At 41.3% G+C, this 27,568-nt stretch overlaps 1 protein-coding gene, 1 long non-coding RNA gene and 2 pseudogenes across 2 annotated transcripts in view; 3 read left to right on the forward strand and 1 right to left on the reverse strand.

The window, feature by feature from the left end:
- The first annotated feature begins 1,090 nt into the window (after nucleotides 1-1,090).
- LOC142892580 (uncharacterized) lies at nucleotides 1,091-1,625 on the forward strand. The gene is made up of 2 exons (XR_012927461.1): nucleotides 1,091-1,374; nucleotides 1,414-1,625. It is a non-coding gene; the product is annotated as an uncharacterized LOC142892580 (long non-coding RNA).
- A 20-nt stretch (nucleotides 1,626-1,645) lies between these two features.
- LOC142892570 (ribonuclease inhibitor-like) overlaps nucleotides 1,646-27,568 on the reverse strand; it is a 244,527-nt gene continuing 218,604 nt past the window's right edge. The window contains exon 6 of the mRNA XM_076032781.1: nucleotides 1,646-2,153. The gene's annotated coding sequence lies outside the window, so the exon portion shown is untranslated. The remainder of the gene's footprint in view (nucleotides 2,154-27,568) is intronic.
- LOC142892567 (nuclear factor 7, brain-like) lies at nucleotides 2,554-4,285 on the forward strand (annotated as a pseudogene).
- Nucleotides 7,190-14,430, forward strand: LOC142892595 (E3 ubiquitin-protein ligase TRIM35-like; annotated as a pseudogene).

The following is a 27,568-nucleotide window of genomic DNA, read 5'->3' on the forward strand; positions in this document are numbered from 1 at the left end:
TTGGATCATCACCTCATCTGCCTCCATCTGACTGTTTTAATAGACAGACCCATTGAGTTGATCACCCCCTGGAACCAGACTGTTAACTAGCCTTACATCTACAAAGCAAATATTTTACACCATTCCTTAACAACCCCCCATTTATTTTCTTGGTTGTCACAGATGGATCGACATGGAACCACTCAGGACAAGGACAGAGGTAGGAAGACCTTTTCCTCTTCTTGGGTGGAATGCCGAGGCCTCTCCACTTCTCAGTTTCATCGACTGGAGCTTCTCTTGATGGTCTGCCTTCCTCTTGCTGGATGGGCTCAAAAACCAGATTGACATCTGGAGCCTCTTTGACAATTGGTAGTACAGAATCTTCCTTCTCTGGTTAACGGGTGTGCAGGATAGTTGGTCTCAGAGATGACTTGAGGGCTGTGTTTTTCGTCTTTTATGTGCCTCATTAACGCAACGCAGAACTGTGTAATTTATTGTGATATATTAAAATACAGTCGCCAGAGCAAGAGGAAAGGCCAGGTTTTAAACTTTGTTTTCAGCCAGGCTAAGCTGGGGGTGTGGTTGAGCCGTAAAAGGAAGATAAATGATGGGGCAGAGGTCGATCCCTCTGTCATATGCAAGTAATTGATCCAGTCCAGACTATGTGTTGATTTCATGTTTTACAGGAGGGCAGGGGACTTGGATTTTTTTTTTTTAATGAAATGTGGACTTTTAACGGTGCGTTGTGTGCGGTGACAAAGGGGGAATTATTTTTTTTAGTGACGTGCTTATTTAAAAGTTTTATTCATTTAGTTTGATTTATGATTTATTATGTAAATAAGAGCGGCAATTAAATTTTATTTTTTTAAATCAAAATCAAAAAATCTTCTTCTCTTTCTGAACTGGGCACCTGGTGGTTTTATTGGCCTTTTGTCCATGTGTTCTGCCCCAGCCGAGGGGGCGCTAGAACACAACATAGAATCTCTCCCCCTTCTCCCAGCTCTCAAGGAAGACTGCGTGTTAGTCCACAAAATGGATTTTATTCCCAGTCTCCATCTTTGCATAGGCATCGGGGAGGGCGTGGCCAAAATAATGAACAGAAGGGCTCTTTTAAAGACCTTCCCTCCCTATTGAAAGAACAAGAACAAAATAACAATGACACCCAAACTGAGCTCCTTGGCTAAACACTGGAGATGAAGGTTTCAACAGAAATGGCTTCCCTCCCCTCCAGGCTAGTGGACGATCTCAAAGAAGAAGTCGGGAAACTACCATGAGAACAAAGAAGAGACAGACTGAACACGGAGACTAGAACCAACACAAGTTCTGCTGTTGCTGCTGTACATGGCCTCCGGTTGAGAGCGAGAAGAAGAAAAAAAGAGAGAAGGAGGCGCTGTGGTCGTCCTCCAATAGTGGCACCAGCCAATCACTCTCCAGCACCTGGAACACCAAGAAGATCCACACAGGGCCGACAGCGCCACTCAGTGGCCAACAGGACACATTGCAGACGGGAAGAAAAACTGAACAGAAAACCGAGCTGACATTATAATTATATACACAAATATATAAACACGATACACCATTGACTTCTGTCCGTCAAAGAGCCAGAGTCCAGACTGATGTGATGGAAATAAATTCACATAGATACAGGAAAACATTCCTGGTTTGGTTTTGTTTTTTTGCCTTTTGCATTTTCACAAAACCCAATAAATTGAATGTAGCTATAAGGGATCAATATTAATTTTATGAATGAAAAACAATTTATCTGGAAGCGGCAGTTTGTGTTGTGAGTCACTTTGTCTGTTCCAGATGAAGCATGTTTTATCTGATTGATTGATTTATGATCATAAACCAGAAATAAAGTCTCATAAAAAACAATATTTTCACCCTAAAATAAAGGTGTGATATCAACTACACAACCTTCACAACGCTGTCAGACTTTGACAAATTCATCTTTGTGCTTCACATGAGAAACCAGGTTGAGTTGGATGGAGAACTCTGAAGTGAGAGCAGATCAGTGTGTTGTTGATGTGTGAAACCTTCATGCTGAGATGTTCCAGCCGTGGATGATGAGAGCAAAAGCAGTGGTTGTGTTGCTGCTGCCTTCACTGAGCAGCTGCTCCAAGTCCTGTTTCTTCCACTGAGGATTCAGCTCCACCAGTGGCTTCTGGGATGTCCTGACCTCACACTCTCCAGTTGATAGTAGTGGGCTTAGTGGGGCTAAAAACACATCACAGTGTAGCAACAAAAAAACATTTCTAAATTTGAATACAGTATCTGGTACACAATCTAGTACAGTACATATACAGCCCTGTCGATGCCCCGCCCTGAGAGCCATATACCCCACTGTGATTGGTAGGTTTGTTAAGCTCCGCACACAACACTGTGAAGTGCCATTCTTATAAAACTCGCGGGCCGCACTAATATTAAACTTTCATATTAAGGTGCGGGCCACAAAATATCATCTTGCGGGCCGCAATTGGCCCGCGGGCCACAAATTTGAGACCCCTGGTTTAGAGACTTTCAAAGACCCAGTGACTCTGAGCTGCACCTACAGCTTCTGCTCTAAGTGTCTGCAGACCTTCTGGGAGAAGAATGACAGCAAAAACTGTCCTGTATGTAGAAGAAAATCCTCAATGGATTTTCCACCGGTGAACTTTGCCCTGAAGCAACTGGTTGAGTCGTTGGCTGACAGCCAGCAGTCTGGATCGTCTGAGACAGTGGAAGCAGTGAAGGTGGAGCTGCTGTGCAAACACAAAGCAGAGTCCATAATGTTCTGTGAGGATGAGCAGAAAGCGCTGTGTTCTGTGTGTGTGTTTTCTCTCCACCAGGGTCACAAGGTGGTTCCTGTGGAAGAAGCAGTCCCAGGACTGAAGGAGCAGCTGAAGTCCAACTTCACAGCTTTAAAGGACAAGAAGAAGAAATACGGAGAAGTTGAGTTAAAATTCAAACAAGTGATTCAACACTTGGAGAAGCAGGCGTCGTCAACAGAGAAGCCGATCAGAGCAGAGTTTGACAAGCTCCGCCTCTTCCTGAGAGAGGAAGAGGAGTCCAGACTGGCGGCTCTGAGGGAGGAAGAGGAGCAGAAGAGGAAGACTGTGATCAGAGAGATGGAGAAGATTCAGGAGAAGATGTCTTCTCTGTCCAGCACCATCACTGCTGTTGAGAAGGAGCTGCAGCAGGAGGACACCATGGTCTTCCTCAACAGTTATAAAGGCCTTCAGAGCAGAGCCAGAGACCAGTGCTCCCATTCAGAGCCACAGCTGCTCCCAGGAGCACTGATCAACGTGGCCAAACACCTGGGCAACCTGTCCTTCACAGTGTAGCAGAAGATGAAGGACCAGGTCAACTTCAGTCCAGTCATCCTGGACCCAAACACTGCAAACCTCTGGCTCCACCTGTCTGATGACCTGACCAGTGTGAGATGTGGAGAAACACCTCAGCAGCTTCCTGATAATCCAGAGAGACACACTAGATATACCAGTCTTGTGGGTTCTGAAGGTTTCAGCTCAGGACAACACAGCTGGGAGGTGGAGGTGGGAGATCATCCAGACTGGACTATAGGTGCCGCTAAAGAGTCAGCTGACAGGAAGGGTGAGAGATCTGCCTCACCAGAATATGGACTCTGGTGTTTATCATATAGAAATGGAAAATACACTGATGGTCTTGGTGACACTGTCACGGTGGAGAAGAGTGTGGAGAGACTCAGAGTCCAGCTGGACTTTGGCCAGGAGAAGGTTTCCTTCTACGACGCTGTGGACCAGACTCACATCTGCACTTACGAAGACACTTTCACTGAGAAACTCTTCCCATTTTTCAGTGTTGGAAAGGCTGGAGATCAGGAAACTGCTGACATCAGGATGTGTGTGAGAGATTTTTCAGTGATGTTTGAGAAGGAGGTCGAGTTGTTAGCGATGCGTTAGCTCGTTGCTAACAGGGGGGCTCTTTGCCAAGTAGAGGTTCAGGCTGTTTTGAGTCTTTGATTGAAAATCACGTGTTTGAAAATGATTTGAAACCAGTTATAGACGATGGAAAAATGTCTTCAATCAATCATGTAGAAATGACAATGATTGATTTTTGTTTGTTTTTTGCTTTTATAAACCATTTATTTGAGAGAAAAGAAAAACCAAACTCACTCACTTCAAAACATTTATCTTTCAGCTAATTGAGGTTTACTGAAATTCATCATTGACTTCAAAAACAATCAGATGTCATCTTTGTGCTTCTTTGGCTGTGAGAAATGTGACAGGAACCTCCTGATTCAACCGACTCATGATGAAGATGCTGCATCAGATGTTTGCTGTAGATGTTGTTCTGTCATTACCAGCTGATTTAAAATGACTGCAGGAAAAACCTAACGACATTTCACCTTCAAAACAATGTTTGCTCTGCTTTTGTGATTTTCTTTCTCAATACACAAACAGCATCCATTGTGCATTGTGCAGTGTTGGTGCAAGGCATCATGGGAGGTGTAGTGATGTTTTGGGGAAGGTTGATGAGGAAGGTTTTATGGGAATAGTTTGATGTAAAACTTAAAATATAATCATGTTATTTAGTGAGAGTTTCACCTTTCAATGTTAAAATGTTCACAATTTTACACAAAACTATCAAGTAGTCCGCTGGCGCTGCCTCTCTGGCTCCTCCTGCTGGCGTTGCTGCTGCTGCTGCTGCTGCCCTTCATAGACCAAGCACACAGCTGCTCCTGCCACAACAACTTCGCGCGCTCCTTCAACATCATGCTGCTACCAAGGACCTCCACCCACCTAGAGGAAGGTCCTCAAAGGGACATAAAATAAACAAAAAAAAAAAATTCATATCTGAACGACATTCATCATCATCGTTATCATCGTCAATATCATGATTATTATTCAAGGTTGTTTCATTGTCTGTGTTCCACTTTCAACTCTGGGACTCACAACTGCTGTTTAATCTGGTTTAAGGTTTACTAGAAATGAAATAAATACATACAATCTATACATCTCACTTTACAAGGACAAATACTGTTGCTCTCTGGCGCCCTCTGTTGTTCTGGCCTTCACGCGTCCATTGAGTGAAGCAGTGCAGCGCTTTGCATCGTTTGTGTATCAGTGTTTTTAATCAGCTGATATGTAAAATGACATTTGGTGTGAGGTATGACGTCATCAGAGGGAAAAACAGCTGGATATTAATGACAGAAGGGTCGTAGTACTTTGAGTACTTTGACTTGCCATGTTAAAATACTGCATGTGCTCAGCTGTTACTGTGTGAAATCCACAGGTGGGGATTTATTCTCTTGTTTCTTCCATCAGTGCATATTCTGCTTATGTATTATATGTATTAACTTAATGATGAGAAAACAATAAATAAAGCTCTTTAAAAACCTCAGAGGTTTGCAAATGATCGGCTGCAAGTACTGTCAGAAAACATATCATCACAATCCTGTATTACTGCATATGATGTAGTTTTTATCTGTATATTACAGCGAGCTGTGGTTGTGTGGTTCTGCTCTTTTCAAGATGTTCAATAAAGCTCATCAGAATCAGAATCAGAATCAGAATCAGAAATACTTTATTTATCCCAAGGGAAATTCTTTTTGGAACAGGGCTCCAGTCAGAGAGTTTGGACGCTGTCAGTCTGTGCTGCGCCCACTGAGAGCAGGGCGGTTTCCATTTCTCCTTTCCGGTTCTACTTGGTTTTAGTGAACCTGTTACGGGTTTATAAATATATATGTAGGCGTGATAAATGAAGACTGTGAAATGTCCGGGGTGTGTTTTTCGTGTGGAGAATGTTGCAGACGTGCCTCGTTATTTTGATCGCTAGTACATTTTTCTTTCTGGAGCTTTTTCTCATGTGTGTGTATGTGTACGCATCACAGTCTGCGTTCATTTGTCTCTTCATACAGGTATTGAGATTCATAGTTATATGTATTGGTTCTGTTTTATAAATAACTTTGAAGAATATTTTATTGAATTGACGACGCTGAAGTTGGCGCCACATTCGCAGCGGTGCTTCTTAGGTTTCGATTCCACCTTAAAAGAAAAATTCTCAATTTGACCGCTAGATGGCTGTGCCTATCCCAACACTTTTCAACATATAACATTCAGTGGATCATTATGTCTATGTTGAGGTGGATTTTTTCCAAAATTATACAGTAGAAATTGAAATGTGAGGTATCATCGTACAGCCTGGGAGCTCTACTATCACAATCAGTTGACATACAATATAGGAAATCATTTTTGACCTTTTGGGGGGACTCCAAATTTGACAACTTTGCCATTGATATTATATTTTTCAGTTTTTCAGGTGGATTGTGGACTATGTCAACTGATTGTGAAAGCAGAGCTCCCAGGCTTTCCAATGATAATAATAATTTAGTCAGAAATCCTCGTCAACATAGACATAATGATTTATTTATTTTTTATATTGAACAGTGTTGGAATAAGCACTGCCATCTAGTGGTCAAATCGCGGAACTATTTTTTAAGGTGGAATCGAAACTTGAGTAGCACCGCGGCGAATGTGGCGCCAACTTCAGCGTCGTTCTGGCATCACAGTCTGCGTTCATTTGTCTCTTCATACACTCTGTGCTGCGTTCAATGAAAGCCAGGAATAAAGTGGCAGCAAACACTGCAATCTGAGTCCATGTCTCCATGAACACAACGCAAGATACACAAGTTAACGGGCATGTTTACAACATCACAAGAGACACACCCATTACACTCAGTTGTGTCCCAATCGGCCCAATGCAACACTTTGGCCTTACTGCCATTTCAGGTTAAAGGTCACACTGACTGTCATTCCAAAGAAAGCAAATATTCCAGGTGCAATGACTTTGAATGACCTTGACTGCAGTTAATTATTCAGCGGAGGTCAAACAGTGTGGACTTTTTACATTGCAGATGTGTGGCTACAAATGTATATTTACATAGGAAAGGCAGCTGGATTGTCCACACCAGGCTTCCTTAGAAATATGCTGGTGCAAGATGGCAGCTAACTGGGAGCACTGGGACTCTTATTGATGTATGGAGATTCTTATGAAAATGTGAGAACCTTTCTAAAGGGAGGAAAACCAAATAAATTTTATTTATGGATGGATGGGGGTATAAAATATTGCTTGTTTACTTGTTTTCCACAGAATATAAGCAGCCTCAGACAGTCAAGAGGACTGTCACCTTAATAAAGCACCAACAAGGTCATCAACGTCTTGTTACAAGGAGCTGGGACACCATTAGCTGGCATTGCAGAGTATCTGCTTTGAGCAAAACAATTGGAGGTTTTTTATCTGCAGTTCCACAGGACACAGACTGAGTCGGTGAGTCTGACTTTCCCAACTGGAAATAAATATTTCAATGCATCTGGCTGGGAGGAATATCTGCTCAAATGGCAGAGAAATTAGCTTGTGTAGAAAGTCTACTCAACTGTTCAGTTTGTTTAGAGACTTTCAAAGACCCAGTGACTCTGACCTGCAACCACAGCTTCTGCTCCAAGTGTCTGCAGACCTTCTGGGAGAAGAATGAAAGCAAAAACTGTCCCGTATGTAAAAGAAACTCCTCAAAGGATAGTCTGCATCCAGACTTTGCCCTGAAGCAACTGGTTGAGTCGTTGGCTGACAGCCAGCAGTCTGGATCGTCTGAGACAGTGGAAGCAGTGAAGGTGGAGCTGCTGTGCAAACACAAAGCAGAGTCCATAATGTTCTGTGAGGATGAGCAGAAAGCTCTGTGCCCTGTGTGTGAGTTTTCTCTCCACCAGCATCACAAGGTGGTTCCTGTGGAAGAAGCAGTCCCAGGACTGAAGGAGAAGCTGAAGTCCAACTTCACAGCTTTAAAGGACAAGAAGAAGAAATACGGAGAAGTTGAGTTAAAATTCAAACAAGTGATTCAACACTTGGAGAAGCAGGCGTCGTCCACAGACAAGCAGATCAGAGCAGAGTTTGACAAGCTCCGCCTCTTCCTGAGAGAGGAAGAGGAGTCCAGACTGGCAGCTCTGAGGGAGGAAGAGGAGCAGAAGAGGAAGACTGTGATCAGAGAGATGGAGGAGATTCAGAAGAAGATGTCTTCTCTTTTTTTTGGAATATTTTATTTTCAGTTTTTACATTTATCACACAAAGAAACAAAAAAGTCAATATACCAGCAGTATATAGGCACAAACTAATCAAGAAACCTGTCACTCCCCCCCCCCCCCAAAGAAAATAAAAAATAAATAAATAAATAAAATGATTTTGGTTAAAGTAGAGCAGACATCATGCCAGAAAGGTTTCACTTTAATACACAACCAAGTACAATGTAAAAAGCAACCCACTTCAATGTCACATCTAAAGCACATATCTGACACATCAGATTTAAATGAATGTAATTTTTCTGGGGTGAGGTATAATTGATGTAAAATGTTATAGTTAATCAATCTATATCGGGCATTGATGATATTTAACAACCTATTTTGGCAAAGATCTTCCCAGAGTTGTTCGTTAATTGTAATGTTCAGATCTGACTCCCATTTCATCTTGGACTTATGTAAGCCTGACTTTGGGCTCTCATTCAACAGCAGGTGGTACATCTTAGAAATGAATCTTTGTGTGTTCCTCCCATGAAGAAGCTTTTCCACATTATTCATAACAGGCTGAGTCATTTCCGAACCTAAATTAGATCTCAGGAATTATCTTAATTGGAGATAACAGAAAAAAGTTTGCTTGGACAAGTTATATTTCCCGTACATATGTTCAAATGTCATGAAAAGTCCAGTATCGAAACAGTCCTCCAAATGTTGTATTCCTTTATGATGCCATTGGTCTAGGATCTTATTGTTAAGAGTCATGGGTATAAGATAATTCTGTTTTAAAGGAGTTTTAGGGGACAATTTCATCTTCAGTCCAAGGCTTTTGTGGACCTCGTGCCAAATTTTAATTAAATGTCTAAATATAGGGTTAAATGTCTTTTTGTTTATAGTTGCAGAGTTATGTTTATAAATGAAGTCACTGGGAGTTTTTTCTTTCAAGGGGTGCAGACCAATTTGTATCCAGTTGGGGGCCTCACTGCCCTCGAAGAAAGATGAGATGAATCTCATTTGAGCTGCCAAGTAGTATTTCTTAAAACTGGGCAATCGAAGTCCCCCTGAACGATGATCCCACGTTAGTTTCTCAATGGATACCCGAGGTGTTTTATGGTTCCATAAGAATTGTCTGACATATCCATTGAGGGTTCGAAAAAAGGATTGTGGTAATGGAATAGGTAGAGATTGAAACAAATATTGTAACCTTGGTTGTACGTTCGTCTTAACACAATTAATTCTGCCAATCAAGGTGAGAGGCAAGAACGTCCATCTACGCAAGTCTTCTTCAATCTTACTGAGCAGTGGGAGATAATTCAGTTTATACAGGTTTTTGAGATTGCTGTCTACAAATATACCAAGATATTTTATACCATCTGTAGGCCATTTAAATAGACTTGTTTGCTGAAGTTCAGAGTGGTCAAAATTCGTTAAAGGAATAATTTCACTTTTTTCCAAATTTACTTTGTAACCAGAAATATTACCATACATATTCAAAACAGTTTGCAGTTTGGAGAGAGAGTTACCAGGATCTTTTAAGTACAAAATGATGTCATCTGCCAAAAGATTAATTTTATGAGTTGTCTGACCAACCTGGAAACCTTTTATATCAAGATCATTTCTAATTGTTTGAGCTAAGGGTTCAATTGCTAAAACAAAAAGTGCTGGGGATAAAGGACATCCCTGTCTACTTGATCTGCCTAGAGGGAATGCAGGCGAAATTTGTCCATTGGTGCTAATTTTACCTTGGGGTTTATGGTACAGAGTTTGGATCCATTTAATAAATAGTGGGCCAAACTCAAATTTGGCAAGCACTTTAAATAAATATGCCCATTCTAACCTATCAAAGGCTTTCTCAGCATCTAAAGCCACAGCTATACTGGGTTCTGTTTCAGATTTTGTTAAATTAATAATATTAAATAGGCTGCATAGATTATTAGCTGAGGAACGTTTTGAGATAAAACCACTTTGGTCCGGGTTTATTAGTTGAGGCAGGTATTGACTAAGCCTGTTAGCCAGGGCTTTGGAAATCAATTTATAATCTGTGTTTAACAATGAGATTGGCCGGTAAGAGGAGCAATTCAATGGATCTTTATTTTTTTTTTTATGAATGACAGTAATTATCGCTGTAGAGAAAGAATCAGGAAGTGTTCCTGTTTCTGAGCCTAAGTTGATGACATCAATAAGAAGTGGGAGAAGTAAATCCTTAAATTCCCTGTAGAATTCTGGAGGGAACCCATCTTCTCCTGGTGATTTGTTTGCTTGTAATGAGCGAAGAGCTTTTTCAATTTCTGTTTGTATAAAAGGACGATCAAGGCTATCTTGATCTTCCTTGCTGAGCTTGGGCAGTTCAATCATGGACAAAAATTCATCAACACTATTCATATCTTCTGGAGGTTCTGATGTGTATAACTGCGTATAGTACTGTTTAAATGTATCATTAATTTATTTAGGGTTATATGATAGCAAACCTGTTTTAGTCTGAATCGAATTAATTGTCCTAGAGCTTTCCTCTTTTTTTAGTTGCCAAGATAGAATTTTGTGTGCCTTTTCTCCCAGTTCGTAGTATCTTTGTTTGCTTCTCATGATATTTTTTTCAATTCTATAAGTATGCAGTGTATTATATCTAAGCTTTAGATTTTGATTGTTGAAACTCTTTTTCCAATTTTAAGATGTCTGCTTCCAGTTCCTCTATTTCTGCCATGTATTTCTTTTTGACACCTTTGGTATAGGAAATTATTTGTCCCCTTAGAAATGCTTTAAGTGTGTCCCATAATATGAAACTGTTGGGGGAAGAAGGACAGTTTGTATCCCAAAATAACTCAATCTGTCCCCTTATGAATTTGCAAAAATCTGGTTTTTGAAGGAGGGTTGGGTTGAGACGCCACCTATAGACATTAGAAGTTTTTTCAGGCATATAAATTGACAGTGTCAAAGGAGAGTGATCTGACAATATTCTAGGTAAATATTTAGATTCTATTGCTCTGTGAGTCAGGTGTGTCGATAACAAGAAAAGATCAATCCGAGTGAAAGAGTTATGCCGACCAGAGTAGAAGGAGTAGTCTCGGGCCTGAGGATGCATCTGCCTCCACATATCAGTTAAGTTTAATTCCTTCATGAAGTTAATGGTGGTTTTACCTGCTTTAGATTTGGTTACTGATAGAGCTGACTTATCTAGAAGAGGATCCAGGCAGAAATTGAAGTCTCCCCCTATTAGAATGTTTTTATGTCCACCTGAGACCTTCAAGAATATATTTTGAATAAATGACTCATCATCATAATTAGGCGCATAAAAATTCAAGAGGGTCCAGGGTTCTGAATAAATCTGACAATTCACCACAACATATCTACCTAATGTATCAACAATGGTTTCTCCAATTGTTACAGGGGTGTTCTTATTTATTAGGACGGCCACTCCCCTGGCTTTAGAGTTAAAAGATGATGATATTACGTGCCCTATCCAATCTCTCTTCAATTTTCTATGTTCTAGGGGTGTTAAATGGGTTTCCTGTACGAAAGCAATGTCTATTTTGAGTTTTTTCAAATACATCAAAACTCTCTTCCGTTTTATTGGTCCATTAAGCCCATTCACATTAAAGCTTACAAATTTCACCACTCTATTCATCAACCATAAACTTTCTTAAGAAATATTGTCCCATCCATATCATGCTTCCCGTATAACCAAGTATTTCAAAATAAAGCACTGACCGTGCAAGGAGAAAAGAAAGGAAAGAAAAGAAAAGAAAAGAAAAGAAAAGAAAAGAAAAGAAAAATATGCTATAACTACACACACCCTCCCCTCTCCACACGCGTCTTGCGCCTTCCCAAACTTGGCGCATGGCAGGCGTGATTATCACAACGGGACCTACTGGGCAAATGACTAAACCATTAGCCCCCTCTCTGCAACATTCTAATGTCAACAAAAATAACAAATGACATCGCGTAGAAAAATAAATAAAGTACAGTACCTCAAAATGTACGGGTATGACAGCAGTTCAAAATGGAAGCAGCATAGCCGTTTTGAACAAATGGTAACATCCCCTTAGCACAATCGTGAGTTGAATAATAATGATAATAATAAAAGAAAAAGAAAAGTTTTGCCTGTGCGGATCAATCTCCTTCCCGTACGTTATCCTTCTTCAGGAACTTCGTCGCCTCCTCCGGGTCCACGAAAATCTTGGGCTCTTCATCTTCTCCTGGATAGACGTAAAGCTTGGCCGGGTACCGTAAACTGTATTTTAATCCCTTGTCGCGTAGAGCCTGTAGCACTTTTTTGAAGGCTCGCCGTTGAGCCATGACCTCACTGGTATAGTCCGGGAAGATAAGGACTTTGCCTCCGTTGTATTCCATGGACTGTTGTCTGCTAAGGCGTAGAATTAACTCCTTCTGCTGAAAGTGATGGATGCGCGCCAGGATTGTACGCGGTCTTGTGCCGGTAGCCGGCTTCGGCTGGAGGGATCGGTGCGCCCGATCCACCATAACTGGATGCGGGAAATGTTCATCACCAAGCAACTTAGGGATTAGTTTGGAGACAAATTCAGTGGGTCTACCTTTCTCCTCATCCTCCGGTATCCCCACGAGTTAAATATTGTGTCTCCGGGAGCGAGCTTCCAAGTCAAGGACTTTAGTCTGGAGCTGAGCGTTGTGTTTCGTTAGCTCAGTGCATTTAGCCTCCAATTTTAGCATGCGGACGTCAAGGTCGCTCAGCGCTTGTTCTTGATTGGTCACTCGAGTTTGAAGTTCAGCCTGTGAAGCTGCAAGCGCATGAAACTTCGCTTCAAATGCATCAAATCGTTCATTTATGCAGCGAAGGATTGATTCGGACATCTCTTTGCATATTTCTTTACACATAGCGTAGGTTTGGTCCGCACACTGAGTATCGAAGATGTCTTCTCTGTCCAGCACCATCACTGCTGTTGAGAAGGAGCTGCAGCAGAAGGACACCATGGTCTTCCTCAACAGTTATAAAGGCCTTCAGAGCAGAGCCAGAGACCAGTGCTCCCAGTCAGAGCCACAGCTGCCACAGCTGCTCCCAGGAGCACTGATCAACGTGGCCAAACACCTGGGCAACCTGTCCTTCAGTGTGGCAGAAGATGAAGGACCAGGTCAACTTCAGTCCAGTCATCCTGGACACAAACACTGCAAACCTCTGGCTCCACCTGTCTGATGACCTGACCAGTGTGAGAAATAGAGGAGAAACACCTCAACAGCTTCCTGATAATCCAGAGAGACACACTAGACATCCCAGTGTTGTGGGTTCTGAAGGTTTCAGCTCAGGACAACGCAGCTGGGAGGTGGAGGTGGGAGATCATCCAGACTGGACTATAGGTGTCGCTAAAGAGTCAGCTGACAGGAAGGGTGAGAGATCTGCCTCACCAAAATATGGACTCTGGTGTTTATCATATAGAAATGGAAAATACACTGATGGTCTTGGTGACACTGTCACGGTGGAGAAGAGTGTGGAGAGACTCAGAGTCCAGCTGGACTTTGACCAGGGGAAGGTTTCCTTCTACAACGCTGTGGACCAGACTCACATCTTCACTCATGAAGACACTTTCACTGAGAAACTCTTCCCATTTTTCAGTGTTGGAAAGGCTGGAGATCAGAAAACTGCTGACATCAGGATGTGTGAGAGAGATTTTTCAGTGATGTTTGAGAAGGAGTTTCTTTCTGTTTTGGAATAGGATTCAGATTCAGATTCAGATTCAGATGTATATTTCGATTTAGATTAAGATTTATTGGCACTTAGATCCACTGTTTAGGTGCATACATGTAAAATATTTAGGCCCGCAAGCTCCAGTACATTAAGAATTGCATAAACATGATGGATTTGACTCTTTGATCGAGTTTGAAAATGATTTGAAACCAGTTATGGACGATGGAAAAATGTCTTCAATCAATCATGTAGAAATGACAATGTTTGTTTTTTGTTTGTTTTTTGCTTTTATAAACCATTTTTTTGAGAAAAATGAAAAACCAAACTCACTCACATCAAAACTTAACATTTATCTTTCAGCCCTCAGAGGTTTTCTGAAATTCATCATTGACTTCAAAAACAATCAGATATCAACTTAAACAAGTTATTGATATTTGTAAACTGTAATTGTCTATTTTTGTTATTTAAACTAGTGAGAACACACGATTGGTCATGTTGGGAAGATTGTTTTAAAAATCAACTTCATCCTTATTGGATATTTTTTTCATCTTTGTGCTTCTTTGACTGTCAGAAATGTGACAGGGACCTCCTGATTCAACCGACTCATGATGAAGATGCTACATCAGATGTTTGCTGCAGATGTTGTTCTGTCATTACCAGCTGATATAAAATGTGTTGCATTAATACGTCTTGTGCAGCCGTGTCTGGAGGAAAACCTGTCGACAAAGTTTCACCTTCAAAAACAATGTTTTGTCAATAAATTTGCTCTGTTTTTGAGAGGTTCTGTCTCAATATACAAACAGCCTGCGTTGTGCTGCGTTGGTGCAAGGCATCATGGGAGGTGTAGTGATGTTTTTGGGGGAAGGTTGAGGGTTGATGAGAAGGTCGTTGCCCTTGGGTCACATTGATATTATGGGAATAGTCTGACATACATTGTAATATAATCATGTTATTTAGTGAAAGTTTCACCTTTTAACATTAAAATGTTCACGATTTTACACAAAACTATCAAGTTAATTTGTAAAAGTTTCTCTTTTTACATCAAACTCACGCTATTTCATGAAAGTTTTGTTTTGACGTGAAACATTTCATGGAATTCCGTCATACTGAGTCCTGTTGTTTTTCCTCGCGTGGCAGTAAAGTGTTCATGAAAGGAGTCGTAGTAAAAAGTCGTCAAAAAAATAAATACTCAAGTAAAGAACAGATACCTTGAAAAGAAAATCTACTTCAGATCAGTTAACAAAGACTTTCAGAATAAACTTGCAATCACAGATAATGTGTTTACAATGTTTTAATGAATCAAAGTTGATTTTATTGTTTTTTGGAAACAGATTCGGGACCACTCCCACCCCCCCGGCCCCCCCACCTCCCCGCCCAGCATCATAACATTGTTATTGTTGATACTTCTTATTGTCATATTAGCATTTTCACTTTTCAATGAAGGTCAATGAGTGAGATGATCCCCACAGGAAGTCACCTGTGTCCAGTTCAATCAGGAGGCCACAGTCATCCTGTCACTTCCAACCATGTTATTCTACCTGCCTGTCACTATTGCACCACTCATTTAATGATGTGGATTAACTCTGTGTTTGTGGCGCTCATACAGTCTCTCACTGCATCCAGATGAAACTCAGTTTGTGTTTTGATTTTGTCATTTTTTTCAAAATGTTTTGAAGCTGATGGAGTTTCCCAGTGAACGATGGTCAACCTCAAAGTACAAATACTCAGTGACCTCAGTAGATTCTTCAGGTATTCATACTTTACTGGAATATTTCCTCTAAATTCTGACTTATTATTATTAAAATTATATTAATACTGCTGCTGTTTCTCTTACCGCTGCTGTTACTGCAGTTCTTCCTCCAATGCAGCAGAGGGCGCTCCAACCATAGAATAGAACAGCAAGGAACACAAAATAGAACGCAATAGAAGCCTTTATTAATCCCACATTGGGGACATTTTAATCATAACAGCAACGATATAAAGCAAAGAGAAGTCAAACTATATGAATCAAAAAGACATCAAGGCTCTCTGCTATCTGCCATCTGCCACTTTGCAGATAGCCGATGCCTATCCAGAGCCCACCGCATCCTGTCCGACCCCACCCATGAAAAAAATGAAATAAATACATACAACTGTGATATCTGAAGTAGAATATACTCTGCAGTCTACTAAAGTACTTTACACCAACATATCAGAGTGACATGAACATTTTGCAAAGACAAACCACCCGTCAATCATCTTCCAGCAGGTTTTAACAGCTAAAACTCTCCCAGAAATCTCACCCATCAATTCTTTCTCTTCTTTTGACACTTGCTATTTTCCACCATATTCATTTGGTTCAGTACTAAGAAGGCAGGATGATACTGCAATATTCTCTGACACTACAGTATCCCCCTCAGACGCTCGTGTGGGCTCAAAAACTTTTAAAAACAGTTACCTCTCCTGGAAACCAAATCATTTTGCCTTCACTCTTCTGTCTTTCTTTCTTTCTTTCTTTCTTTCTTTCTTTCATTTCTTCCTTGTGCTCCTGAAAACACGCTCCACTACTCTCACTTTACACGGACACATACTGTTGCTCTCTGGCGCCCTCTTTTGTCCTGGCCTTCACGCGTCCATTGAGTGAAGCAGTGCAGCGCTTTGCATCGTTTGTGTATCAGTGTTTTTAATCAGCTGATATGTAAAATGACATTTGGTGTGAGGTATGACGTCATCAGAGGGAAAAACAGCTGGATATTAATGACAGAAGGGTCGTAGTACTTTGAGTACTTTGACTTGCCATGTTAAAATGCTGCATGTGCTCAGCTGTTACTGTGTGAAATCCACAGGTGGGGATTTATTCTCTTGTTTCTTCCATCAGTGCATATTCTGCTTATGTATTATATGTATTATCTTAATGATGACAAAACAATAAATAAAGCTCTGTCATTATCATTGAAGGTTCTTTTATATATATTCTACCTGCCTGTCACTATTATCTATATACATGTATGTATATGTATATATATATATATATATATATATATATATATATATATATATATATATATATATATATATATATATATATATATATATATATACAGCGCCTTGCAAAAGTATTCACCCCCCCCCCTTTGCTTTTATCTATTTTGTTAGATTTCAGCCTGTAATTTAAATGTTTTTCATCTGAATATTTCGTGAGATGGATCTGCACAAAATAATCTAAGTTGGTGAAGTGAAATGAGAAAAAAATATATAAAAAGAATAATTTAAAGAAATAAAAAAGTGGAAATTGGCATGTGCATATGTATTCACCCCCCTGAAGTCAGTACTTTTTAGAGCCACCTTTTGCAGCAATTACTGCTGTAAATCTCTTCTGATAGGTCTCTATGAGCTTGCGACATCTTTCAACTGGGATTTTTGCCCATTCCTCATGGCAAAACTTCTCCAGCTCCTCCAAGTTGGATGGTTTCCGCTTGTGAACGGCAGTCTTCAAGTCAAACCAGAGATTTTCAATCGGATTGAGGTCCGGGCTTTGACTAGGCCATTCTAGCACATTTAACTTCTTCTCCTTAAACCATTCATGCGTAGCTTTAGCAGTATGCTTCGGGTCATTGTCCTGCTGGAAAGTGAACCTCCGTCCCAGTCACAAATCACAGGTGGACTGAAACAGTTTTTTCTCCAGAATGTCCCTGTATTTAGCACCATCCATCTTCCCCTCTAAGCGGACCAATTTCCCCGTCCCTGCTGCTGCAAAACATCCTTATAGCATGATGCTGCCACCGCCATGTTTCACTGTGGGGACAGTGTTCTTGGGGTGATGGGAAGTGTTGGGTTGCTGCCAGACATAGCATTTACCTTTGTGGCCAAAAAGTTCAATTTTAGTCTCATCTGACCAAATCACCTTCCGCCATACATTTAGGGGGTTGTCCACATGCTTTTTAGCAAATTCAAAACGTGCCTTCTTATTATTTTTAACACTGACAGGTATTCACTGGCCACTCTTCCATAAAGCCCAGCTCTATGGAGTGTACGGCTTATTGTGGTTCTATGGACAGACACACCAGTGTTTGCTGTAGAACTCTGCAGCTCCTTCAGGGTTACCTTTGATCTCTGTGTTGCCTCTCTGATCAATGTCCTCTTTGTTGTCTGTGAGTTTTGGTGGTCGGCCCTGTCTTGGCAGGTTTGTTGTGGTCCCGTGTTGTTTCCATTTGGCGATTATAGATTTGATGGTGCTCCGGGGGATCATCAAAGATGTAGATATTTTTTTGAAACCCAGTCCTGACTTGTATCTCTCTATAAATTTGTCCCTGACTTGTTTGGAGAGATCCTTGGTCTTCATGATGTGATTCTTCTTGCTAAGTAGAGTTGCAGCCCATTGGGGCCTCTCAGAGAAGGTGTGTTTATACTGACACATCATGTGACACTTAGGCCCTGTTTGCACTTGGTCACTTGTAACTGTTTTGCGTGATTGGATCACGAGAACGGATCTCGCAGCATCTGTTCGCACTTAGCCGTTAACATGCGTCTCGAGCGTGCCATTTGTGATCGCATCACCCCCCCCCGAACCTATGCAAATGCAACATGCGTCATTTCCGTTTTTAACGACTGGGGGCAGTAAAGCGCAAAACCACGGCGAGTTTTACATGACAGCGAATAAGAATCAACTTCCTGTTTGCGCACTATATCAAGTCACTCGTTTTAATTCTACTGCGGCTCGTATGGATCCGAACGAGGAGTAACGACTGGTGGGACAGAGTGGTGACGACTTTATTTTCGGATCAACAGTGGCTGGCAAATTTTCGGATGCAACGTCGCACATTTAATCACATATGTGGGAAACTGCGACCGCTGCTCCGCTGACAAAATACGCTAATTCGGAATGAAATTTATTAGCATGCTAATAAACAAGTCTAACAAAAATGATTTGTTTTCGCTTCTGGTTTGTAACTTTATATATATATATATATATTATATGACGAATGCGTTTTTATCGCCAAAACCACCTCGGGAATCGGATGACAAAACGGATTTGGACTGTTTGCACTTGGTCATTTCATGCGTTTTTCGTAATCTGATCAGCAAAAAACGCATGAAATGACCAAGTGCAAACAGGGCCTTAGATTGAACACAAGTGGACTTCATTGAACTAATTCTGTGACTTGTGAAGGTAATGGATTGCACGAGCACTTTTTAAGGGGCTTCATAGCAAAGGGGGTGAATACATATGCACATGCCAATTTCCACATTTTTATTTCTTTAAATTATTCTTTTATATATTTTTTTTCTCATTTCACCTCACCAACTTAGATTACTTTATGCAGATCCATCTCACGAAATATTCAGATGAAAAACATTTAAATTACAGGCTGAAATCGAACAAAATAGATAAAAGCAAAGGGGGTGAATACTTTTGCAAGGCGCTGTATATATATATATATTTTATATATATATGCATATATATATACATACATGTATATATATATATGTGTGTGTACAATGTGATATATATATATATAATTCAAATATAAAAATACAGACATACACATAAGTATATGAGGTATATCAATATAAACACGTAGATATGAATAGATATGTCTTATACATCTACTATTCTAAAATTGAAATAGGCTTGAATGTTAAGTGGTGGGGTGGTATAGCTGCTGTTTGAGAGGGCAAGAGTCCAAAATTGCACATGATCTGTGGCTAAAGCTGGCAGCAAAGATGAAGCGATGGCACCTCCTCCGGCTCCCAGTGTCGTGGTCATCACCTGCCAGGGACACACAAAGACTGCAGCAGTATCGTGCACATAATGGGTAGTTCAGCTGGAGAGGAAAAAGTGAGTGTGAATACACTGTTAAATTATTTCACAGTCTAATGCAGTGGAAAAAATGCTGCATATTTCTGCGATTAATTGGAAATGAAAATATTATTCCTGTTTAGGTTGTCCAACACTGATCAGTGCTTATCTCAGTGTTTCTCAACTGGAGGGTTGCGAGCCAAAAGTGGGCTGTGGCCTCGTGGCAGGGCTGGATTAAGGATACAGAGGCAGTGTTTCTGTTACAACACCCCCTGAAAACACTGTTAACCACACCACAAATAGGATCCACCTGCTAGTAACATTGTCACATTTATAGCCAGGTTGTACCTGTTACATTAAAATCACCAGACCCTATACATTTCTAATATACACATGCAAAAGAGGCTGAGTGAGACTTTCCCCTAATTTCTGTCCAGTTCACCGGCAAGTTGGAGATTTTTGTAATACATTTTACATCATGGCACTTTGTATTGTAATGTTTTCTCCCTGCCACCAGATGTCAGTAGCCTCCATGTATTTTACCAGCGGTGTCAAGTCACTGGACAATCTGTCGCTGATCGAGCTCAACCTGGACAGCGCGGAGGTCTCTGCGCATTTTAGCAATGAACACTCGTCGGTATGCCTCAACTAGTCCTTCCCAATCTAACGGTTGTGTGTGTTGACTGGTCTCAGGGATGACCCAGGGACTATGTTTCCATCTTTTATTTACTGCAGAAGACAATAAAACACATGTTAACAGTCTTCTGGCCTGTCTCCCTGCACCTCTTGTTCCCCTCGTACATACAACACGGAATTGTGAGGGATTGACTCGCTGTTGATTATCTCTGAATATACATCGCAATATGCAGTTTACAATATATTGTGATGCAGTTCACTAGGAAACAGCAAGAAAAACAGACGGAAAAGAACGTATATTTAAAGGCCCCATATTATGCCACTTTTCCACATATAAAATAGTTCTCTAATGTGTAAAAGGCCTGTCTGTGACCTGCATTAGTCAAAATTGACTTTGGATCTAATATTTTCACTGTGCCTAAATCAGCAAAAAACCGCTCTGTTCGGAACAGCCCGTTTTAGGGCCTGTCACTTTTATGTTAATGAGCTGCACATGGCCACGCCCTTCTCTCGCGAAGGGGCTGTGACTTCGGCTCCGGTAGCCATGTGCTTATGTTGTGAATGCGAAGCGACTCGGTCATGGCTGGCAGAAGCAGTGTGGTGCAACCGTACCAGTTTGAGCCAGAGTCTGACCCAGAGGGAGAGGCTTCGGCAGAAATTCGGACTCAGCGACTGCAGCAGGACATTTTAGAGTGGTAAGATACAAATACTGTGCGTCTTTATATTTCAAAGTTTTTACTTTGTGTGTTGTTATGTAACGGATGTGTAGACTGGAGAGTTGCGTTTTTCACCTCTTTATTTTCTGCAGAAGACAGTAAACGAAGGTTTTTAAAGTCTTCTGGCTTTGTCGTCTCCTCATTCATACAACATAGAACTCTTCGTCGACACGCACAATATACAACTCACTCAAAAACAATGAACGGGCGAACAGTGACATCTACTGGACAAAGTGACAATACATATATGGGGTAAAACCAAAGACACGAAAAGAACAAACAGGAAAATAATAAAGAAAACATACCTGCAGAAGACAGTAAACGAAGGTTTTTAAAGTCTTCTGGCTTTGTTGTCTCTAAACAAAACAACAATAATTACAACAGTTGGCCATTTTTGCTCTGCCACACTAGCCGCACTCACTAACCAAACTTACCCTCATTCATACAACATAGAACTGAGGGATAGTTCCGCTTCGCTCCTCAAACTCGGAAAATACGGCAAGAGATTAGAGACAAACTTAAATAAAATAATAATAAAATAAAATAACATTGAAATAGCATTCACAATATATATCAAAGTAAAAAAAATAACAAGTAAAGTCCCCACATATGATTAAATGAACTTAATCATTTTCTTTGTTTCTTTTCTTTTTTTTTTTTTTTTTCTTTTTTCTTTACTCTGTTACAGTTACACTGTTACTTACACGTTAGCTCATGCTAACGGCTTCGTCACCGCTGTCTCGTCATTACTTCAAGCTCTTCTGGTGAATGAGTATTTTTTTAAACAGTGCAGTAACGTTATACTTCTCTTTTTTGGGGGTTAACTTAAGTTTAAATATGTCTGTATCCACAATATGCCATGGTCAAAATTAGAGGCAGTTGCCATGTTGCTTAAAACGCTACTGTTCTCCATCTCAACGTGAGACAAATGTCACAAGTCTTATCCAACTGTGCTTGTGTTGGCAACTTTCATTCAGGTGATATTACAACAGGTGCTCCTGTGGAAACTGTAACACTATGCCCACGGAGCAGGAAAATGTATGCTGCCTGGAGATACCACAGGTAAGAGTCAAGATATCAAAAATGAAATCTAGTTTGTCTTGATTATGGTTTATTGCATACATCTTTGAGACACAATGGCATTTATACTTTGTAATATCTTGTAGGTTAGCAGACGCCTGCGGGAGGTGGAGGGGGATCTCAAATGCATGGTGGACCGTCCAGGATTGGAGCCAGTACGCCTGAATCGGTTCTCATTGCAGAATGCAGGCCAATTTTAAAGGCGGACTATGGTCCGTTGCGACTAAAGGGGATTACGTTATGTTTTGCTAAATGTTATAATTTAAAATTAAATTCAACACACCCACCCCCACATCCAGGTACACACACCACCACATCCATACACACACACACACACACACACACACACACACACACACACGTATACACAGATGCAAGCATGCACACACACACAAGTATACACACATGCAAATATACACACACACCCGCACACACGCACACACACACACAAATATACACAAGCGCGGGTACACTGTTGTACACTATTGCATAGCTTATTGTCTTATTTCTACATGAGTAGATTATTATCATTGTTATTATTATTATTATTATTTTTATTATTATTATTATTATTATTACTATTATTATTATTATTACTATTAACGTTGTTATTATTATCATCGCTATTATTATTATCATCACTGTATGAACTCGCATGTATGTTTGTATGGGTATATATGCACTATCTGACAATTAGCTATGCATATTTATGATCTGTTTTGTTCTCTTTTAACACAATTGTATATTGTTGCCAGTTGCCTCCTCTACTCCTCTCTCTCTATCCCTCTCATCATCTCATCACCCCCCCCACCCCCCCTCCCCACACACACTCATTTCCCCTCTCTACTCACCCCCCTATCTATCCCCCTCAGTCCGGTCATGGCCAGAATGTCACCAAGAACATTATAATAAAACCACTGAAGAGGTAGCTCCTGAAACCACCCACGTGGCTCACACTCTCAAGATCTACCTCTGAGAATAAAATCTGTCAGCCATCATAGACATTCAGAGACACTTCTGCTTGTCATTATGGCCAGACCAGACAAAGGAGAAAAAAAAAAAAAAATTAAATTCAAAGATTTTGTGGATTACTTCGTAGTTTCGCCATTGTTCTCGCCGGAGCGTTTGCGAGCAGAAAAACATGGCGCAGCTTCTAAGAATTTCTGTGGGTGTGACAAACTTTTGCCAGAGGCGGTGCCACTAACCTGAGGAGGCGGGTTTGAGTGCGCTTCCGTGTCTTAGTGACGTCACTCAGTCACGGAAGTTCAATCTGCCCGTTTGAAGGACACATTTTGGAAAGAAGGAGAAAGCTGAAGAGGGTCGAGGACGGACTTTTTTCATACCAGGTGGGATCGTAGAGGCCGGTGGATGCATGTAATTGATAGGAAACCGCACTAAAGTGTATTTTGCATAATATGGGACATCGGCCCAAACCATTATGAACAGGTGAACAGTGACACCTACTGGACAAAGTGACACTGCATATGTGGCGACAGAAAAACAGCAAAATGAATATCATTTAACCAAGGAAACATACCTGCAGAAGACAATAAAACACATTTTAACAGTCTTCTGGCCGGTCTCTCTGCACCTCTTGTTCCCTAAACAGAGGTGGCAAAAACAGACAAAATAACAACTTTGGGAAAAAAATTTAAAAAAGGGCCAGCGAGTCGGCGACATGTTATCTCTGCTGCGCTAACCGCATAGCAGCCTGCCACAGCACAATTGGTCAATAAAAACAAAAATAAATGAATAAAACCAAACATAAAACAACCATGTAACCGTAGCATGTAATCAGTGCACACCGACTGGAACATTAACAGATTGTGTTTCTTACAGAAAATAGTTAGAAATCGCAGCAGCATCCATTAACACGACTTACCCTCGTGCATACAACACTGAACTGTGAGGGACCGACTCGCTGTGCTGCCCGGGAGGTACAGAAAGAGGTGAGAGTCAAGCGTAAATAAAAATAGTAATAAAATACATTGAGATAAAATTCACAAATATACAACAAAATAAATGAATAATAAATAAAGTCCCCACATATACTTTAAACTTAGAAATGAATAAATTCAATCTTTTTTTCCAACTCTGCTCCACCAACTCATCTCTATTCATTTGACACCACAGCTTACAACTTAGTGATCAGCGCCACATTCTTTGCATTGCATTGTGTTGAATCGCCCTTCTATTGTGCAGACTTCAGCTTGTTCCTGCAGTAATGCAGTGGTAGTGCATGGTTCACATTGCACCCATCCGTATCACACACAGCTGAACTGCTTTTCTGATTATAGTCTTGTAATAATAATAATAATAATGCATTCATTAATTCATCTTCGATACCCGCTTATTCCTATTCAGGGTCACGGGGGTCTGCAGGAGCCTATCCCAGCTGTCTTAGGGCGAAGGCAGGGTGACACCCTGGACAAGTCGCCAGTTCATCGCAGGGCCACATAGAGACAAACCATTCACACTCACATGCACACCTACGGACAATTTAGAATGTTCAATTGACCTCACATGCATGTTTTTGGAGTGTGGGAGGAAGCCGGAGAACCCACGCAGACACAGGGAGAACATGCAAACTCCACACAGAAAGGTCCCAGGTCCGGGCCCCAGAATCGAACCCACGACCTTCTTGCTGTGAGGCGGCAGCGCTAACCACTGCGCCACTGTGTCGCCCAATAATAATAATAACATACATAATTATGTTTATATTCATACTGTATATGTCATATCCTTATGCGTGCCTTTCTGCATTATACATTTAGAATCTTTACATCTGCTTGGTGCGAGACACCAAAGCTGGTTGTTGTGGGCCTGCAGCCACACCCCGACTTTACCTGGCCTAAAAAAAATAATAAACAGGAACAACGGAACAAAGGTCTGCGCTGGCTGCTTTTCCTCCAAAGCATTGACTTCTCTCATGTCGGGTCATTCAGGAGAGCCTGCAGGGCTGTGCTGAGCCGTTGGGAAACCCCCACTTCTCCATGTCACCGTCCCCCCGCAGCGAGATATCCAACTAAAGACCCACCTCTGTTTGTTTTCTCCTCAGTGTTGATAAGTGAGACAAGCTTCCTATGGTCAACAATATTGCATTGACCTCGACTCCAAAGCTGCCGAGGGACTTTGCTGCCATATTCAATTCGATTTCCTGTCTTTGCAAAAGATTTTTGGCCCGCGTCTCTCCTCACAATACTTAGGAAGTTGCACAGAGCTTTTAGGAACTGGTGTGTAAGGCCCTGAAGTATACCAGACCCCTGGCTTTTCCCCCCTAGAGGCCTTTATTACAATGCTGCTGCATGCCGTGATGTGTGTGTCACTCCTTGTGAAGGGGCCACACGCACACAATCGCCGCCGTGATCAATTGGTCGTCATCCATCAGAGGCCACGGCTAATTTGTTCCTTGGCATTGTTTACGACATTCCACCTTGTTTTTCCAAACTATATTTTTGAATCTTTAAGACACAAAAGGGAAAAGCTTTCCGCCAGTGAAGGATTTCCTGCTGCTAATCTGACCAGCCAAACCTGAAATCATCCAGAAAGCGTGACCCACACATGCCCATTTAACATTTTGGTAAGGAGTGTGTGTGTGTTTGTGTGTGTGTGTGTGTGGGTTGGTGTGTGTATTGTGTGAATTTAAAGACCGGCTCAGAATAATAGCGGCAGCGTGGCACTCTGTTATTATAGTCATTTTGTTTTTGCTCGCCTGTGTTTTTCTGGATTTGAACTGATTACATTTAAACGCGAGTTGTGGTCAAAATAATTTTTTTTCTGCAATGGCCCAAAATGAAATGATGGCACAATCTGTCTGTTTTGTCGTTGTTTTACACACCTGGTATTAAAAGCTTTTGTATCAAGGCCTCGCCGATGGTTAAGCCAACTTCTGTGTTCTATATCAGAACGATGTTCACGCAAACTGTGGAGATAGTGCTGTTTTCTGTGCTTCACTCTCATGGTTCACTGAGACAGATCGCCTCAAGTAGTTTTGTGTGTAGTTTGTGAATTTTACAGGATTTGACATTTTACAAGATTTCTTTCATGTAAATAAAAAAAAAGAAGGCAAAAATCCTTGCACATCTATTGACATGGCCGGTGCGTCGGAGGGGGACAATAAAGTCCAAACTGATGAAAAAAATTCCCGCACACATGGCCAACTTGCAAATTTCTTTAGTGCGACGTTTGGGTCATAGACCTTTCTCAAGCAAAGAGTGAGACAGGCAGTTCGCGTGAACAACGACTTAAATTAAACTAAATTAAAGGCAGTCGATCTGGCTAGATCGCTCGCGCTCTCGTCTGTATGTTCTCTTGTCTTGCTCTTGTTGTCGAGTTCTGGTCCGACTCCATACCAATTAACCGAGGTGACCAGCGGGACCCCGCAAACAGGATCCGCAGTGCGAGTCCAGAGTCGCAGGCTCGCAGCCGCCGAACCGATCCGCTCCGCGAACAAGTTTCCTGATGAAACACCTGCGGCTTATAGTCCAGTGCGGCTTGTATATGCACACATTTGTTTCCCCCCCTAAATTTAGCTGCTGCGGCTTATATTCAGGTGCGCTTTATAGTCCGGAAATTGCGGTATTGCTCGACTGAGTCAACTGTATGAAGGTGATGCGATGTCTAAGTGTGATTATCTCTGGATTCTCCAACCGTAGTGTCACACTGAGGAAATTATGAGATGTATTAATTTAGGGTGGACTAAATATGACGTCACTGATGGGTAGACATGAAATGCACGGCCTGTCACTGATATCAATTATATATATTCAAGAATAAACGTGAATGAATGAATGGATGAAGAGTTGCATTTATCTGAAGTTTCTCCCTGAACAGTTTGCAGTTCCTTTTTCACATAGGACTTATGGCAGCAGACAGCAAAGAGCCTGTTGCACCCTGAGTGGCAGGGTGGCAGTAGGAACCTTCGGCCCATAGCTCCGCCGCCGTAGGCTGGCGATGGCCTTGCTCGACCACGGTCCCGCAGGTCCGAGTCGGAGCTTTGCGCACCTTTGGCTTCTCGCTACGTTGCAGCAGGAGATGTTTTTGACTCTGACTGTAGTTCTATTATCAGTGCGTTCTATTATAAATATGGTTCTATGAACACAAACTTAAAAACTGAGAAGAAAATCACAGTTTGCCATTAACAGGCGAAGCCTTGAAACACATGGTCTGCAATGAGCACACGAGGCACCAAAGAGGCAAAATGCTTCATGTATATTGTTGCATTGAACGTTTTTTTCGTTCTTCGCCTCCAACAAAATTTTGCATGAATTGATTTCACCTGTGCGATTGGAAGATCAAATTTAATTATTGCTGCTGGTCCGAAGTGAAAAACCAGCAACCCCCAATTGCATTTGAATTTGCAGGGGAACGCGTGTGAAAATAGAATAGTTCCAACGTCGACCTGAAATTGTCTGAAGGACTGAAGACTCAGCAACACGAGGATGGAATTTTCCAAAGTAACCAACACACACAGACGCAGCAGCAACAAAAAACGACCTGATGCACCAGACAAAACTCCTCCAACGGTCTTGGAAAGAGGTGACAGGGAAAGGGGAGGAGAGAAAAACCTTCAGTGCTGCTCCTGGAAGAGCACATTGTGTCACCACTGACCTCTGGCCCTGTTTGCACTTGGTCATTTCATGCGTTTTTCGTATTCCGATCGGCAAAAAACACACAAAGTAACCAAGTGCAAACAGTCCAAATC

The sequence above is a fragment of the Nelusetta ayraudi genome, unplaced genomic scaffold (assembly GCF_046127955.1).
Source record: "Nelusetta ayraudi isolate G7.1 ecotype Tasmania unplaced genomic scaffold, CSIRO-AGI_Nayr_v1 ptg000037l, whole genome shotgun sequence".
NCBI classification, from domain to species: domain Eukaryota; kingdom Metazoa; phylum Chordata; class Actinopteri; order Tetraodontiformes; family Monacanthidae; genus Nelusetta; species Nelusetta ayraudi.